Source organism: Drosophila miranda, chromosome XR (assembly GCF_003369915.1).
Source record: "Drosophila miranda strain MSH22 chromosome XR, D.miranda_PacBio2.1, whole genome shotgun sequence".
In the NCBI taxonomy this organism is placed as follows: Eukaryota; Metazoa; Arthropoda; class Insecta; order Diptera; family Drosophilidae; genus Drosophila; species Drosophila miranda.
The window spans coordinates 25,885,951-25,903,116 of NC_046674.1; the positions used below are offsets into that span (position 1 = coordinate 25,885,951).

The 17,166-nt window shown below is 44.4% G+C and overlaps 2 long non-coding RNA genes and 1 pseudogene across 8 annotated transcripts; 1 reads left to right on the plus strand and 2 right to left on the minus strand.

The window, feature by feature from the left end:
- Positions 1–3,163: 3,163 nt before the first annotated feature.
- LOC108165610 lies at positions 3,164–4,251 on the plus strand. Of its 7 annotated transcripts, none has more exons than XR_001775981.2 (5): positions 3,164–3,350; positions 3,465–3,554; positions 3,614–3,777; positions 3,837–3,977; positions 4,037–4,251. It is a non-coding gene; the product is annotated as an uncharacterized LOC108165610 (long non-coding RNA). The 7 variants fall into 7 exon arrangements; XR_001775978.2 differs by having other exon boundaries at positions 3,165–3,350; positions 3,608–3,777; XR_001775979.2 differs by having other exon boundaries at positions 3,166–3,350; positions 3,485–3,554.
- Positions 4,252–7,203: 2,952 nt separating this feature from the next.
- Positions 7,204–9,536, minus strand: LOC108165267 (annotated as a pseudogene).
- Positions 9,537–14,140: 4,604 nt separating this feature from the next.
- On the minus strand, positions 14,141–15,355 carry LOC117186710. The gene is made up of 3 exons (XR_004471648.1): positions 15,092–15,355; positions 14,684–15,035; positions 14,141–14,515 (listed from the first exon to the last, which is right to left on the minus strand). It is a non-coding gene; the product is annotated as an uncharacterized LOC117186710 (long non-coding RNA).
- Positions 15,356–17,166: the final 1,811 nt, after the last annotated feature.

Sequence of the window (17,166 nt, forward strand, 5' to 3'; positions counted from 1 at the left end):
ATGGGGAGCGATGGCCAGAAGAAGAATACTTAGCAAATAAAGAAACAGGGAAACAATTGAGATAAATTAACATTTAAACGTTTTGCACACCACACATGAACGCAAGAAACTCACAGATACACAGACACCCACACCCACACAGAAAGACAGACAGGTGCACAGACAGACGCACAGAACATAGAAACACAAATACAGAGGCAGACAGAACTCGCCAGCAAAGCAAACAACAAAATTTAGCAACAACAAGAATTTATGAGATATAATAATTAAATAAACCCAATCCGAAGGCAGCGACAGTTGAGAATATATATAGCTATTATTAACGACAGCTGCAGAAAGAAGCAAAATAAAAAAATAAAAAAAATACAAGAAGGAAGGAAAGAACGGGAAACCATTGAGAATGCAAAAACCAAAAGATGAACAAATTATATTTATTAGACAAAATAGCAAAGGAGCCAGAGAAGAAACTTAAGAATCTGTAGTATATCGAACTATATAACTCACAAATAGCAAATAAACCGAGGCAAGCCCAGCAAATACATACATACCTAGGGTACACTCAAACCCGTACCCGTACACGTACACGTACACTCGTATTGTAGGGAGGATTCCGCTTAAAAGTACGATACCAAACACTGCCCCTAACGTTTTTTTTGTCGTCTATGTAAGCTGCTTAGTGAAGGACGAGGAAGAGGATGAGTCGCAAACGATTTGGTACGAGTATGACAGAGTCCACACCCAAAAATCCACCCAATTCCCCTAGGCGTATGCATATATCTAACGATAAATGATAAATGAACAATTATATATGGCATTATAGTACCACAGCAGAAAATAAACTAACGTAAAATAATAATTACGATAATTATTGCAATAATGATAATGATATACCATATATATAATGATTTGAACGCAAAACGAGAATATTTTAAGCGTATTATATACATATATACATATATATATATATATATATATATATACACATATATAAATATATATATATGTACATACATATATGTATATATGAAAAAAAAAGAGGAGAAAATGCAAACGCGAAAAGCGATTTAAATAAACCAAAACCAACACACACCACACAACTTCTGAGGATATCAAGGGTCTAAGAATAAATAAAAACTAATGAATTAATTAAAAATAAATAAATAAATATGAAAACTAAATGTGAACCAATCGCCCGCCGTGTTTTATTTCCATAAAAAGATCACTTAACAGGGATCTTAACGAGGATAAAAGGAATCTTGCATTGCAGCCCAAAGATCCATTAAATAATTGTAATCTATTTGTATGAATTGACTTGTCAGTCAGGCTGCTTGGGTGATAATTGCAGATTGAAGAAATGGAGCAAAACTAAGTGCTAAAGAATCCATAGAGTAAGCTTTGTATAGACGTGGATACTTAAAGACAATAGATCGTAGAAGATCCGCCGTACACCCACGCTTGCTATTGAAAACCCGGAAAACTTCTGAGGCTTCCAAGTTGGCTCGTGCCCCCAAAGATGCTCCCACGGTAACTGCGCCGCTCTCTTGGCCAGAGCGACACACATGCATGCCAGTGTTCGGGTTTGGGTTCGCTTTCGCGTTCGGGTCTGGGTACGGGGCCACAGGCCGGATTTTGGCCAAAGATTTGCCCAGTCCACGACGAGGACAGGACAAACTGACAGGTGGACAGGTGGAGAGGGGGACAGGCGCACAGGCAGGCGGAGAGCCATGGAGCAGCTGCACTAGATTTTAGTGAAATGTTACTACTTCTGGAGCTGGGTCTGGGACTGCCACTGCTACTGTCAGAGCCAGATCCTGAGCCAGTGCCAGTGCCAGTCCTAGTGCCGGTGCCAGTGCCAGTGCAGCTGCAGTTAAATATTCAAATTTATACAAAGCATCTTCAGGTGCTCGTTGAGCAGTTGTGTGTTGCCTGTTTACCAACTACAAACTATGTGTCAACAGCGGCTCAGGCCCGAGACAGATGAAGAAAGCATCTACTTCCTTCTCCTCCGGGCTTCAGGCTGCTGCATTATTTATCTTTAAGGGAGAAGCGAGGCCCATCCACAACAGCAGGAGCAGGAGAAGGAGCACTAGCTCAATCCCCAGCCCCTGTTCTAGCAGTCACCTTAGCCGGGTAGCAGGTCGAGGCTGCTTGTGATGCTCTCCATTTTCTGCATTTCAATTACAGACTACCATCATCATCATTCACATTCGCATTCACATCATCCTCATAGACAGCATCAGTATGCGCACTCGGTGCCACTGTTTGAGAGCTGGGCTCTAGCCTAGAACCTACATTCAGTCAGAGCCAGAGCTAGAGAAGGAGCGAGTACGAGTACGAGTACGAATACGGGTACGGGTACGGGTACGGGTATATTTCGATTCGAAATGCGAGTGCGGGTGTGCTGGAAATTATAAGCGACCCTGGACATGGTTGGGTGTAGCCATATTCCAAATGGAATGCATGAATGTATAATTCCAAATGTATTTATACATTTCACTAATGAGGGATCTGGCGCCTTCTCACATCTCTATCTCTATTTCTACCTCTGGCACTCGACCCCTTCGTGTCCTTGTCCTGATACTAGCGGAGTTTTTAAGCCCCGGACACGGCTAATGGTCACTGGACGGAGAGTAGAAGCAGAAGCAGGATCAGCAGAAGTAGCAGGAGGAGCAGGAGCAGGAGCAGGAGAGAGTCACGTAATCAGCTTACGTAAATGTGCGTGGCTGCGGTCAAATGTAGTTGAAGGATTTGCGCCAGGAGGAAAGAAGGAGCAGCAGAAAGGATTTCCCAGCTGTAATCCAGCGGCCAAGCGGGGTGGCACTTTGAAGCGAGTGACGATGAAGCGATGGGGCAATATATCGTAAGAGTAAGAGCCAATGCCCAAAAACAAATCGAGAGGAGTCAATGGTTTCAGGAGTCAGTAGACTTATCCTTTCTTGAGCATGCTTTGTAGGAATTGCCATGGGTGCAACTTCAAAAGAGCAATATTACGAGCATCTAGACATCGTTTTCAGTCACATGGGCTTTAATTAATGAAGTATGGTTCTATGAGAGTCGGATCGACCTCTGTTTGAAAACCATTTGACGGAAACCAGCAGGCCTTGAATTCGATTTGACTTCTGCCTCTTTCCTAGACCCTGGAATTTTTTCCGAACTTATTCAGTTAACAGCTGCTTGTAGCAGAGAAAACATCTACTTTTGTTCGGGAAAAAAAAATTCAAAATTTGTAAACCGTAAAGAAAAATCGTTTTTGGAAAAAAATTTCGATAAAAGTGAATAAAATTCAAAGTTAAATATAAATTTTTCGTTGTTGGAAATACTTGTAAATTTCCTTTCATAGTGCGCATACAGTAAGAACAAGTTCCGATGTAAATTAGAATACAAATTGATTAATTAACTAAGTAATGTGTATTGAATACATCAAATAGTTACTATAAATTAGTTTGTATTCGAATTGAATTCAGAACCTATCGTTTGCTTCTAGTGTACTCTCGTACTTACATATATCAAGGATATTTATTATTTTACTACATGAGTGCAACGCTTGTGTATGTGTAAGTGCGCTGACATATTCGTGATTCGGAGAAGCAATTGAAATTAATTCCAGTTCCAGGCTCCTGCTGCATTTCGATTGACATTATACACAACAGATTGACAAACGAGATAACGTAACGAAATTTCCAAATGGTAACGAAATTTTCTAAATTTGTCTGTCATTATGGATGATCAAGTCCCCAACGCAACATTTGTTTACATTTTTAATAATCTTTAATACTGGTAAGGGAAAGTACTCAGTTATAATAAATGTTTCCTATTAATGTCACTAATTTCTCCAGACACCAGGCGTACACACTTTGTATGAGTCTTTGCAGTGCAGCTTACATTCAACTAGACAACGACTACCTTTACTTCAATACTGTTCCAAATTGCGGCGGTCATTGTTGATGCCTAATCTTTAGATATATTTGAATGCGGCGGTGAGTGAAAGTACCCGATTATCATCAATGTTTCCTATTAATTTTGTTCATTTCAACAGATTTTTATTTACTGTCCTGCAGCCCCTGCCTTCTAACAAATAACTAATGAACACTGTTAGTTCGGTGTGGTACCGGTGCTTTATACAAGGGACGAGCTAATTGCACCCGCAATGTTTCTTTCGTTTTTGTTTTGTTTCAAAACAAGGAATACCGCTAATACAAATATTCCACATACACCGCAAGTGCCATGAACAATAAATAATATATGTTATAATTCACACGTGTAATTCCTTCCACCGATATCATAATCCCCTATGTGTTGATGCGGAGTATTGAATTAAAATTCACCAAAATGATTTTTCTGATATTTACCGACTGCAAGTCGAATCAGGTTGAAACGAGATGGGTAGATTCCCGTGTACATGTGCGTTACGGCGTTACGCGTTCAGATTCAAGACCTCTTCGTGAACGAAAGGGGCACCTAATGCCTCGAAGTATAAAGTAACGGCATTTCATCGTTCCAGTCCCTTGTTGGCTCTTTACACCCTATGCGGTGGTTCTCTCGGGAAAATTAGCCTGGTGGATGATCTTGGTGTTATACTAGATCCCAAGCTTAAGTTTTCTGAACATACGGTTTTAGAATAGGGCTCTTGTGTATGGTGCCGTCAGTATAAAGTACAGGGCCGTAAAGAATCAGTCAAAAACAACTTCTTAGTTTTTGCTCTGCGGGATCTAGTTCTAATTTTAGCTCTAATTTCCCTCGAATGTTAGTCAAATCTCTATGTATCGTGCCTGCATGTTCGCGATCGATTCGGTTTACGCGTCGCGCGTCATACGGCAGCGCTCCTCGTTCGGTTGTGCGGGAGGAGGGCTGCATTCCTGCCTGGGATCCAAATGGATAAAAACAAGAGTTCCTTTAGTGCATACTTTGTCTTAGAAATGCCTACAGGAATGCTTCTTGTTGAAATCTTTCGAAGGGTTTCACTTCTGTATTTCACATCATGCTCAAATACATCCTGAATCTCTTATATGTATATGTTGACCTGATGAGCCGCTTAATACATATTTCATCCATTCCAAAATGGCCACAAGGTATGGCTCCTTTGGTGCGGCATCGCACCGCTTCGAAGCCGGGATCGGAGACATGTGGTGACAACGGAGCAGATATAATGACCTCCAAGATGGCCAAGAGTGGAGTAGTGATGCCCCTTCACTTGATGTCAAATTAATTGCATTGTTTTAACCACAAATTACAAGGCTGCACCAGGCACCAAACACCACAAACGTCCACGTTGGCTTCTTCCGCTTGGTCCGGTTCCTATTCCTGCCCGATCTCCAACTCTAGGTCCGATTTCCTGTCCTCCCCTAACACCAACCCAGCTCCAACTCCAACTGCAGCTGCATACAGCTCTCTTCAAGGGCCAACCTGTGTGTGTTTACGGCTGTCCGTGGGTGGCTAGGTGAGAGTAAGAGCACCTGTAAAAGAATCAATTGTGTGTGACCAAATTAAGTTCCCCGACTCACCCGCTAGGTGCGGGCTGGGAGCTCCCATCGTCAAGTGGAAGCAAAATGGGGATACATTTGAATAGAGTGGCGAGGGCTCGAGCGCAGGACGCAGGGCGCAATGGTGCAGGACGATTCGGGAGCTGACGGAGGTAGCCCGATCCAGGTGTTGCCCAGCCAGAGGAAACAGAGCACAGCAGTTGTGTGAAGGGGGAGTTTGGCCAAATTAAAAACACTCTGTGTGAGAGGCAAGACATGTGTAACTCCGTTCGGTCTCCGGTTTTAACTTTTGCAAGAAATTTCCGATTTACTTTTGTAATCGCAAAAATTAGACGCTTCCATTTTCCGTTTTTAAAATGCAGGGAGTACAAACTTAAACGAATCTTATAAAAAACAACAGAATATAAAGGACCGTTTGAGGCATTAACAATTAGAGGAACTTAGCTAGTGTCTTTTTATAGTTAATTTTTTATGGTGCGCCACATCCCAGCGATGGATATCGTGGTGCGTGGTAAAAGTTACAAAGAAATGGCTGGAAACTTGGAGGGACTCGGACCTTGAATTGGCAAAATCAAAAATTAAATTGAGAATAATTAATTAGGAATAATATTTTGGTTGATTTCTCAAATGTCGTTGCTTTCCCTATTGGCATCAAAATATAATTATCTGTTTTTAAAGACTTAAAGTCAACATATGTACATATGTATGCACTATTTAGTACATACATATATGTAGGTGTATAGAACATTTTTGTAACTTAAAAAGATTCCGGTTCATTCCTGGCACCAAGATATACTCGTAAGTAATCTACGGAATGACAAAAATATCCTGTCCTAGAAGCTGGTGGATGTGGGCTGTGTGTCTCGCGTTTGGACCCCAGGGCCAGGCGTGTGCATGTGACAAAAGCAGCTGCCTTTTGTTTGGCCAGGGCAACCCTGACTCGTGTGTGTCTATGGCTTTCTGCTCTGTGCTCTGTGAGAGCTGAGGCATTCAAATAATTAAACTCATCAGGCAGCCATCTCCTGTTCCACCTCCTGCTCCGCTTGGTCTAATCTTCTTTGTCTTCCTTTTATTACAGCGCCGAGTCCTGGGTCGAGTCAGGGGCCCCCGCCCCCACCGCATCCCAGGCACACACGAAGCACGCATAATCCTTGATCTTTTGTTAGTTGTTTGCTCAACTTCTGCTCTCTGTCTTGTTCCCTAACCCCCACCCCCAGCCTCACGCCCAGCCGCATCCCCACCCCTCTGCCGCTAAATTATTAATTAAAGTATTTAACAAATATGCAAAAGTTTGCCATGAGTCACCGCACCTAATCCTGGTCACGCCCCAGCCTTGGAGGCATAGAGTGGCGAGGCGAGGCGAACCGAAGCGTGGCGAGTGGAGTCGAGTTTATTCTTCCGAGTTAATAATGTGGCCAGCACACAGGGAGACGTAGACAATGAATGTGTGTTGACAGTACATCTTTTTGATGTTCCGTTTCCGCATCAAAGGCAACTCGCAAAATTGTTCAGATTTTAATGCTGCAGACTCCTCCGGGACCCATCCTCAGACGCACCCCCCGCTTCCATCCACAGAAAGCCATTGGTATCGCAGAAAGTGTTTTAGATCAGCTGCTCACAATTGTACATGCATATACATATGCACATTTATGTCGTAAATTATTTCTTGAACTTCCACCTCAGACCACTTACTACATAGGGTTTCTGCGCGTGTTCTGTAGGGATTGGTTTGTATTTTAAATAATCTTGATTTGGCGAACATCCGTTTCTTATTCTCAGATTTAACATTATGACTAAATACAATTTAATTTTATGTTCAAATGTAGCTGTGATTGTATGCATATCTTCACTGGATAAAGTACATGTATACATACATAAAATATCATTCATATCTTCCTACTTTGAGTCAAGGTGAGTTCTACTCCTGTCCTATTCTTAATTTGTTTTTTTTTGTTCTTTTCTATCGATCTTTGCTTGATGTCAATCACTGATCGCTGCTGCTGACATCCACTCGCTGGCGAGAACTTCCTCCAGATTCGGACGGTCAACGGGACTCCGTTGAAGGCACCAGATCACCAGCTGCTTAAAGGCTGAGCTAGCACTAAGCCAGCGCTCAGATTGCTGATTGAAGGACTCTAACTGGATGCGCATCTTCAGGACCACATGGGCGTTGCAGCTGTGATCCACGTGATCCGCCTGGTCCCGGCGAAAGGGAGCGTGACCCACCAACATGGTGTACAGCATGGCACCCAGGCTGTAGACGTCGACAGCAGGCGAGTAGGTCACCAAATGCAGGTCCGAAAGTAGCTCGGGGGAAGCATAGTTGACCGTGTAGCGCGGCGAGTCCTTCCAGCTCTGGAAGGTGCTGTTGTAGCTGTAGATTATAAAAGGTTATACTCGAAGAAATGGCTTAGAAATATGAAGGACCCTCACCAGGCATTGCCAAAGTCAACCAGATTGACAGACAGATCCTTGCTGCCCACAAACACTACATTCTCGGGTTTCACGTCCCCATGGATGAACTTCTTAGAGTGGACATGGCGCAAGGCCTGAACAATCTGGCGGATGATCGCACGGCAGGCGTCCTCATCCAGCTGGTTGCGGAAAATGGGCCCGGTGAGCTCCTCGCCGCACAGGAACTTCGTGAGAATCCAGACGTCGCATTTGTCGCGGAACGTTTGATAGTAGGTAACAATGTTGGTATGTTTTCGAAGGCCCGAGCTGTCCAGGGCGCAGGAGATCAGGGCATCCACCTCGGAGACCCGAAACTTGGACAGCGGGACAACCTTGGCCATGAAGATCATGTTGGTGGGGCCATCCACCGCAATGTGGCACCTTCCGTATGCCCCGCTCGTGAAGTGGCTGCCCAGGGGTCAACGGCTGACACTCTTGTATGCGTCGAACGATTTGCCGATTCTCGAGCTTGGATCCAAAGGGTGGCTCTCCGATGAGCAGCTCGAAGGTAAGGACTCCCAAGGACCACCAGTCGACGGCGTAGTCGTAGCCCTTCGGCCGCGATTGAATCATCTCCGGGGCGATGTACTCCACGGTGCCACAGAAGCTGTTCGCTCGATACGCATTCTCCGCCGTGAGAAACTTCGACAGTCCGAAGTCAGTGAGAACCACATGGCCGTCTGCATCCAGCAAGATGTTTTCGAGCTTGATGTCGCGATACACGATGCCCAGGCGATGCAACTCCTCCAGGGCCAGCACCAACTCTGCAATGTAGAATCGAGCACGCGCCTCGTCGAAGGGCCCCTGCTGTATGAGGTGCGTGAACAGCTCCCCGCCTATGGCAAAGTCCATCACGAGGTACAACTTTGACGAGGACTGGAATGCATAGTGGAGGCTTGCGATGAAGGGGCTGCGGGGGCTGCACGCGCTCCGTGCGTGTGTGAACGGCAGTACGCCATTCCCTCACCACATCCGTCTTGTTCAGGACCTTCATCGCATAGAGTGCACCCACGTCGGATCGCGTTAGTTTTCGCACCAGAAACACACGGCCAAAGGCTCCTGAACACAGAAGCTGCAGAATTTGGAAATCATTCGGACCCACTGCCTGGTCGTGAAAAAGGGTACCGTAGAGACTCAGGTCGGTGATGATCTCCAGTTTCTGATGTTCGGAGCCGTTGCTCAGCCTCAGGGACATTTCATATACAGGTGGTTCATGTTCGGAGGCCATTGCGCCTTCCAAAGGCTCCGCGTCCACGTCCACGTCGAGATGCCATTCAGAGTTCAGGGCGCGAAAGTCCGCTTCCATGTCCAAGTAATCGTGTTCCTCGCTTTCGGAATCGGAGATGCAGATCACCTCTGTCGTATTTATGCTTGGGGTCGAGGACGAGGGCGCAGACAGGGGCTGCTTGTTCTTGCTGGGCCCGTACCTCCAGTCAGTCGTGCATCTGACGCCCCTCCGCTGTCCATTGCTATTCGGGTGCAGGACTTCCATTCTTCCCGCTGCAGTCGAGTCAGGTGGTGCCACCTGCTGTGGTGCCGCCGGAGTTAGTCCGATGCCACTGACACTGCTCTTAATCATCCATTGGCACCTTTACGCGGCACTCATCTCTCCCCTTTTGATTTCATCCTAGACAATGATAAAATTCTTGTATTAGAAATTAGTTTCAAGCTTAAACGCGCGTCTAATGCCGAAGAAAAATGCATCAACGAAGTTTGCAAGTCTCAAGAAATGCTACGAAAAATTATTTTTAGAAGAATTTCGAAAATAAAGAGACGTGAAAAAACATCCTGAAGCTTGTGCCCTCGGCTTCCACAATATGTAAGTATCATACGAGTACCATGCTTAAGAATTTGAGGGCCTGGCAATCGCCGAATCACAGTGGGGCCTTCGGCCATTCCAGCTTAATAAATGAATAACTTCTGAAGGAATAAAGATATCTTCATTATAAAACTTCGTTCGAAAGGAAAATGTAGACGGTGTTCCAAAGTCCAGAATCTTACCAATAATTTGGTATCAATAATTTGATTCCTGTGCATATTTGCATATATAAGATAATAAATTTGTATTTTTCTTGGATCCATTAGAAACGTTTAATTGTCAATTTCGCCGCACATACAAATAAAGCTTGGTCCAATTGTTTATCGTTGCAAAAAATAATCATCCAAATTGGAGCGAATTTTGTGATCTCCCATGTATAAGGGATATATACATAGATACATAGATCATATAAACATCACAGGGATCATATACATTCATATATGGATTCATTAGTATATGGATATTATATTCCTGAACAGCACTGGCTTTAAGAGCAATCTCTCCCAAAGCGGACAAAGTAGCGCTAACATATGTTGTTTTATACCTGCGAGAGCTCATATCTCCTTAACTTAAACTATCCTATTTTCATAAATTTGTGAATTCAAGTTCTTTGATGTGTTGTCATATCAATTCCATGTACAAATCTATGCTTTTTAATAAACGTTGTATAGTATTCGGATTCATTCTTTGTCCAAGCAGAATCTGATTGAATTTGTAAGTTAGTCAATAAAAATCAAGCGGTTGGCGGCGCAGCGGAAGAGAAACGATATTCCTTTTTTGTAATGTTAATGGTCGTATGATATAGATAAAGCATAACTAAGACAAAGAGGTAAATTGCGGTCTCCGTCAAGTAAAGTATAACAATTGATCATTTCAGCCGCTGTTCTTTTCCCGTGAGGAAATCTTTTTCTTTCAGATAAGAGAGGTAGTGAAGTCTGGTGTCAGACGACCATAATTTTGCTATTCAAATGAACTGTGCCCACCAGTGGAGGGAGTGTCAGTGATCCCCTTGCGGGGAGATCCAAAGCCTAGACCCCTAAGATCGCCTTTCCGTCTGACTTCAGTTTATTCTACGCATTTGTTTGCTTACTTTGTTCACGAATTTGATTCCTTTTTGAATGTACGTGCAATAATGGTGTTTTCTGTTACTCGGATGTCGGCATGGGCGTCTTATTACAGCTTTGTTTGTATAAGCATTTTTACACCCGATAGTCAATGAGTATAGGGTAATATTAGAAATGCGCTGAAAGAGGATGAAATGTCCAAAACTAAGTGTTCCGACCCCATTAAGTATATACAATCTTGATCAGCATCAATAGCCGAGTCGATAGAGCCATGTCTGTCTGTCTGTCGCTCTGAGCGCCTAGTTCTCAAAGATTATAAGAGCTAAAGGAACCAAATTACACTCCTGTGATATCGCCCCTGCTCAGGTGTATTTCAAAATATCGCAACACTCCTTTCCGCCCCCACAAAGGACGAAAATCTGTGCCATCCACAATCTTAAACATACGAGAAAACCAAAAACGCAGAATCGCAGAGAATGCCCATATCTTGTGGACTGCCGAATCCGGCTAAGATTGGATTATTATAGCAAGAAAGAACAAATTAATTTGCAGCCACACACACTTTTCGTAGTACTGACTGAGTATCGGGTCTATATGTAGAGTTCCCCCTTGTTTATCCTCGATTTCGGCAGACAGAAAAATAAGACTAGACCTAGAGGCGCCCCCGTACGCACATTCTTCATTTACCGGAAGGCATCTTTTAATTAATTTAAGCCAACTGACACTGTTTCACGGGACCACTAAGTCTCGAATTTCCTAAACAACCAATCGCAACTGCGGCGATCGCCTGGGGCTCACTTGTGCTTCCGGTCTTCCATCTACTACGTTGCAGATACAATGAACTATCAGCAATCAGAACATCCAATAATTCGAGCCCCATTTCTTTTCCTTCATTCACTTTTTAAATATAATTATTCGACCATCGGATAAACCACACTGGGACCAAAGGTGACCATGCTTCCTGTACAGGAACAGAGGGGAATGCCTTGTTGGCTTTTGCTTAAATAGTTGATTCTTCAGAATCCACATATTTTCCCCAAATTTCAGACGCTTTTCTCTTTGAAGCAGATGCGTACCATGGCTCGGGGATTCTGCCGAATTAGATATTCGATGTGCACTTCATTCGGTTTTCTTGTCCGACTCGGTTTCAACTGAGATTTTCGTTTATGAGATTCGCCATTAAAGAAAAATAATGAAAACTGATTGACGCCGCTCTCCAGCTCTTGCTTATAAGGTGCCGGTGTTCCCGGCCAGAAGAAAGCTGGCAGCGGCCCAACATCTAACTGTCCCTGTCGCCCGCGGAAGGTATTCGCCCAGCTGGAACCAACACAAGCAAGAGCCCCATAGATCACGCACGGTGGAGGAGCACCTCGGCCTCAAGAGAATATCGCATTCTTCTCTTTATTAAGAGCTGATAGCCCCTTAGATCTTCCATCAGTGAGTTCTCATTTGGAATCTCTAATCGGCTGAGCTCTATAAGAGAGAGCTTGAGCTGAAAGAGCAACTTCGTAAGAAAGCTCTTGAGCGATGGAGAGACTCAAGCTGCGATCGATTGCATATCTGTGTTCGCCATGTTGCAGACTCATGGAATTGCAGCATGTTGGCCAGATGAATTAAATGCATTTAATGTAATTATGTATATGTAGATAAAAAAGCAGCTGATGAGCATAAAATTACAAAGTTTTGGTCTGAATTGTGAAGTTTTTACAATTTTAAATTAGTAAATTGGCTATATTGATGGCTATAATAAACAATCCATACATGTACAATAAACGTTACTTTTTGGACTCCTTTAAAAAGTGCAGCAGCTCTGTTTGGAAGTTGGTTTGGCCTTGGCTGCTCGCAATTCGCTGGAGTATCTCTCGCTTTGTGTCCTGGGGCTCATTCTGTAATATCTGCTGATCCTTCTGGACTTCAAGGATTTTCCGAGCTACCTCCTCCAGATTTTCCAGTTTAATCTGCTTTGGTGCGTCGCCTTGGTTACAGAAATACTACTAGAGCCGTAGTTGGATCTGTGGTTGAATCGATATTAACGGAATTATTTCGGGACCCCCGGAAATCCGCAGTGTTATCATGCCAAATGTTTATACCGAGATTTTCAAGATATGCAGTCCATTTCGACTTGCGTGTGTTGTACCAAACGACTATCTGGAAGTCGCAGCATTACCGTTTCGTCGTCTAACACCCGTTTCCGACCGGCCTTATGAACGGGGCGCTGATCACCCTCGACGATACTGTCCTGCTCTACAATGCCCTTGACACGAGGATGGCTTTCGAGCTGCAGGACAACGCGCAAGTGCACATCACGTGTGCTGCCTTCCGCCCCGGCAGCTCCGGTACACTTGCCGTGGGATGTGCTGCAGGGTTATGCATTTGGGAAAATAACAGCAAAATGAGTCTGCTGAGTGTCCTGGGACACAAATACGTGACGTCCTTGAGCTGGAACAAGAATGGAACGCACCTGGTGAGTGCGGCAGTTGGCACCCACCACACAGTCCTCTGGGATATGGACTGGGCGGCCTTCTGACTTGCTACCATAAGGTGCTCCACAGCCCTGACTTTGAGTGGCTCCTCTGTGCAGACAACAATTCTCGGGCAAGCATCTGTTGCATGAATCAAGGCTAAAATAACTTGGATCCCGAGGCGGTGCAGCGGGACCTGTTCGTCCTGAAGACCACACTTCATTCTTCAGTCTGGGCGACCATCGCCAGTTGCCAGTATCTGCTGCTCGTCCATGAGGAGGACTCCAACCTGTACGCCATCACTGGCCGCCCTGACGATCTGGAAAGTCAACCCGATATGATTGTTGTCAGCCCACAAAACAACTTTCTGGCGATTAAGTTGTAGAAGAAACACTTCGCTAAGTTCTACCAAGTTCTTCCCCTGTGAGAACTCGCCCCCGAACATCATTCCCTCTGGATCATTCCATCGTACTAATAGCAAAGGAGAAGAAGATGAGGAAATGATTCCCGATTGTATAGAGTTTGGCGAAGGCGCGTCCCCCGAGTCCAATCTACTATTGCTTGGTCTACCGGATGTGTTCCCGGAAGAATCCCTACATCCATGTTTCACGATGCATTGCACTTTTCTAATTAATTATTAGCTTTTGTATCACTTTGTTTGGAAATGTACGATTTTTCTGGTCTTACTTTATGGCTCTACTTTCTACAAACGAAAGTTGCGAAAGGCAAGGAGTTCGAGAGTCTGCTTTATGATGTAGTGATCCAAGTCTGGCGGCTCTGTTCTGCGGCTTATATGATCCAATTTGGGGATAAATATCAGCCCTCCTCCTTTATTTATCCTTATTTATTTATCTTCTTATCTTTATTAATATCTTTATCTTTATTTTCTAATTCAATTTCCGTAGGCTTTTCTGCAGGTTTACTCTGGCTGTTGAAAATGCTCGTGTTGTCCGGACACAAATCTGTATATAGTACATTACCCTGATAACTGTACCCCAGATTCGCAGATTCGATGATTCGCAGTATCGCAGATTCGCGGTGGCCTTTCCAGTCCCTGTGCCGCTGGGCCAACATCCAATTGCGCTGGCTGCCATTCAGAAAGAAAACTTTCGAGTGATGTGATTATCCTGTGCTGCATTCGAACTGCGGCTCCGGGTGCCGTTCAGGTTGCAGGCCCCCGGAATGGGAGTGGGGATGGAAATGGAAATGGAAGTTCGAACGAGAGTTGGCCGAGACCTGGAAAATGAGGCAAAACAAATGCGATGAGCAGAACGCAACGGAACGGAGGGCATTCGCCCGGAGCAGCAGTCAAGTGGAGAATTACTGAAATTAATTTTGAAACATGTTAGCAACTTTAATGAGATTTGCGGTGGCCTCTCTCTTCTCTCTCCACTCGCCACTCACCCAGCACTCTCCAGTCTGCGGATGTATGTGAGAATATCCCTTGCTATCCAAGTGTGCGTGTATCCTGTGGCTTTAGTGGGTTAAGCGGCTTATGTTGTTGCTAAGTGGCAAAAGAGCAAACCACCGAATGGTAAAAAGCATAATTAGTTGCATGCAACATCATGGCTACTGACACATACACGCACACACACACATAGCCATTCATCGCCCAGCCCTCCGAAGGGACTTTCCCGGAAACCCATTACGGTTGCCCCTGACAAAACTGAAATCAACTGAAAGCTGAAAATGGTTTTACGAGTATGCTGCTCTGGATCCGCTTTTTTCCCTCAAATTTGGTTCGAGGATACCCTTCCTACAAGTATATACATATGTAGGTAAATATATTATTGATCATAAAATGTACGATACTTAGTTGTCATATTTGATTGAATCCATGTGGCCTTTATATCAGTGCTCGACGAATTCTACAAACATCTCACATAACCTTTTTTGAACTCTTGCGGAAGGTATTATGATCCATCAAAAGATTGTTTTGTTGGTATGCCTTCTATCTTGTATTGTATATTAGATCTCTATACCAAACATTTTCATATTTTAATCAGCCTCATTAATCATCTGAATATCTAATGACCTAAATTCGTACATTGATACTACAAAAATATATTTTTCATGAGGGGCAAGACCATTAAGCACTCGCCTCACTTGACAACCAGCCCCCGGCTCACTCGCTCCTTGATATTCTTGATATTCATATTCTTGATCAGCATAAAAGTCGAGTCGGTGTCTTCATATTGTCTCATTTTAAGAAATATCAATTTATTTTTGAGATATCATGTATCGTAAGACTTCATGTCTTATATATAAATGATACATTTATAGGGATACGTATATCTGAAGTCTTTATTTACAGTTACTTTTTTTAGCTTGTTTCTGACTTTAAGTCTAAACCTATTTCAAGAGGAGATCCATGGCACCTGTCGTCCCGTTCTCTAAGTACTCCTGGTGCTCCGATGTCCCATCTAAGTGATTAACTAAAAGGAATATATGTATGTACTCGTGTGTGCACATATCCATCTATCGATACAAGCCCAGACCCAGACCCAGACCCAAGCCCCACAGCAACCACTCGCTTCAAAGTTTTCCGAGGGGGAGGGAGCCCGAGACCGACCACTAGAGTGGAGCAAAGTAAAGTAAAAAGCAAACTGAACGAAGAAAATTGAATTTGTAAAAGGGTGAAGACAGGACGCCCCGGACCAAGGTAGACTGGCCACTGCGGCACAACCAATTGCAAACAGTGCAAGAGAGGGGGAGAGAGAGTGAGAGGGGCGCCGGGAGAGAGGAGAGAGGGGAGAGAGAAAGAGCAAAGCGAAAGAGAAAGAGATGGGTAGCAAGTGAATTAGTGGGAAAAACTAAAACTGAAACTAAAAACTCAGCAAGATTAATAGGAACACGTAAAATGTAATTATTTTCCTGTACTTGTGCTATTTGTGCCCAGGCACTCGGGCACTCTATACTCCTACAGACACACACACACTCACACATGAGAGACTCTCGGATGAAGAGAGTCTTCTGCGTGTGTGTGTGTGGGAGGGAAAAGCTTCACGCGCCTGGCATGACAACTTTGAGCATTTTTAGCCTGAAACAAGGACTACACATGGGGATTCTTGCTCCTGGTGCTGTGTGTGTGTCCCTCCCGTCTACTTTTCCGTCTATCTATGTGTGGGTGTAAACTGTTTTGCCCCAAGTAGTTTTCTTGTGTAATTATAATTGCATAATTTATTTATAATATGATTTTCATGCTGTTTTCCCTCGCACACAGAGATCCGTGATGGAGCTGGAAGCAGCAAGGAGCGCTGAGCGCTGAGCGCTGAGGCAGGAGGGTGCATTACAAAGGATGGGGATGTGGGGCCTGAGGAATTTTGTGGACTGAGTTCTGCAGGGGGACGGAGATAGTCCAGGATGATGGGAGTCCTCACGGCACAGTTTATTTATGTTTCACCGAATGCATTGGCAAGTACTGTCCAAGGAGGGGACAGCTCCTGCTCTCCTGCTCTCTCCACTTAGGCCCCCCTCACCATTTACCCCCTTCGCTCTAACCACACTTCCCTGTGGGGCAGCCATGAATTGCCTAAAGGACCAACACACTGAGACCCACACAGTCGAGGCCAAGTCAACCAGCCAAACTGCACTTTGGGCCAAAGTGAAATGTTACCAAACTTCCACAGAAACATAGGGAGAAAGGAGGAGTGAGTGAGACAGAAGAAGGCACATCGAAACAGACAGAGATAGCGACAGGATACCCCTAGTAGGGGTAGTGGCAGTGGCAGTGGCAGTGTCCTGAGAGTACGGGCACGGGGTGTACGTGCCAGTGCTCCAAGTTCATTATGTCTGGGCATATAAATTTCACTTGGCCGCAGACCGAAATCGGAGTCAAACGGCTCCGGAGGCATTTAGGTGTATAATATGTCACGTGGACACAGATA